Source organism: Tiliqua scincoides, chromosome 4, assembly GCF_035046505.1.
Source record: "Tiliqua scincoides isolate rTilSci1 chromosome 4, rTilSci1.hap2, whole genome shotgun sequence".
In the NCBI taxonomy this organism is placed as follows: domain Eukaryota; kingdom Metazoa; phylum Chordata; class Lepidosauria; order Squamata; family Scincidae; genus Tiliqua; species Tiliqua scincoides.
The window spans coordinates 137,652,053-137,653,680 of record NC_089824.1 but is presented as its reverse complement, the minus strand read 5'-3'; the positions used below and the strand labels follow the sequence as shown (position 1 = coordinate 137,653,680).

Sequence of the window (1,628 nt, the reverse complement as noted above, 5' to 3'; positions counted from 1 at the left end):
TTCAAGATGCAGGAATGGCATTTGGAGGGGTGTTGTAACATTCTGCTGCACACCATCCACCTCCATTTGAAGAGCTGTGGTGGTGGGTGGTATGCGGATATCGGTATTTATGGATTTATTTCAAATATTGATACCTCATTATTTCATGCACGAGATTTGAAGCAGCTAACAACATCAGGTTGAAAACAATATGATCAGTAAAAACATCAAAAGGGAAAACAGTGATAAAGCATAGAGCTGAAATATACAAAACTAAAGAACAGAGGACAAAAATCCAATGCAGACAAATCAAAGGTGTTTTCTGCAGGCCAGAAGGTAATCAGTGAAAGCGACACGTGGACTTCCAGTGGCAGGAAGTTCCAAAGTCTGATTGTGACTGATGAAAAGACATCTTTTCACCATATCAGTTTCCACAGGCTCCAGATTTTCCAGTCAGATGGAAAAGGAAGAATGCTTTTAGATTCTCTCCAGTGCCCAACTCCTAAGGCTAAAAAGAGTCTTGTTGGTCTCCTTCTTTTCTCTTACAACTCAGTATTCAACCTGAGGGTGATGAGGTGATTCTCCAAGCTGCCTCACTCCTGTTTCCTCTGTTGTTAGTGGCCCCCAACCAGAATGGCACACGATGCTGTTTTGGGATAAATAAAGACCTGCCAATGACATCAGCAGAACTGTTGCTGGCGATGACATTGAAAATACCACCAATATCCCACATGATTGAGGCCCAGACCAGAACAAGCAGTACCCCAAGTGAGATCTCCATGCAGACTGGAGGCAGGCTGGATCATGCACCCAGGCTGAAAGGCTGAACTGGCTCATCCTGTGGTTGTGATGGTTGGCAACCTTCAGTCTCGAAAGGCTATGGTATAAGCCTACGGCACCCAGTATTCCCAGGCGGTCTCCCATCCAAGTACTAACCAGGCCTGGCCCTGCTTAGCTTCCGAGATCAGACGAGATCAGGCATGTGCAGGGTAACAATGCATAACTGATTTCACCATCTATTGAACGAATCACTTCCCAGCTGTTGCAAGTGTTAGGAATCTTGCGTGGACTTGTGTAGGCGATTGAGGGCAGGAACATCCAGGGTTTTTGACGGGGCGTGGTTAGGAATGCACTCAGTTCTCAGAAATGACGCATTCTCCATCGAATGTGCAATGATTCCTCACTTATCTGCATGATAAGAGGGGATGAAGGTGAGGCTGCTGTAGGCTGTCAGGCTGACCTAATAGAAGGTATTGCATCACTGCAGGGTTTTCTTGTACCATATTGTACTCTCCTCTTTTCACTTTTAGGGTTGCCCATCAACCCCAGTGACTTTCCTTGGTTTGTAAGTTTGGCCCTAAATAGGATGTGGAATTTTGACAGGCACACCCTACAAAGGCTTCACTATTGCAAGAAAGTGCTTTTGACAAGGCAAAGCAAACAAGGAATGTTATCAGCGTGTATGTTTACCCAAGGTTGACAGACATCATAGAGGAAATAAATATGATCTCTAGGATGCTTAAAACCTGTTTGAGTTCTCTGGGACATGGGTTAAGTTCCACCATTGGGTTAGAATAGATAGGAAAGCTATCTAGAGCAGTGTTTCTCAAACTGTGGGTCGGGACCCACTAGGTGGGTCGCGAGGCAAT

General features: G+C 45.1%; 1 pseudogene; it reads right to left on the bottom strand.

Annotated features, from left to right (window-relative positions):
• Nucleotides 1–866: 866 nt before the first annotated feature.
• On the bottom strand, nucleotides 867–984 carry LOC136650162 (5S ribosomal RNA; annotated as a pseudogene).
• Between the last annotated feature and the right edge of the window lie 644 nt (nucleotides 985–1,628).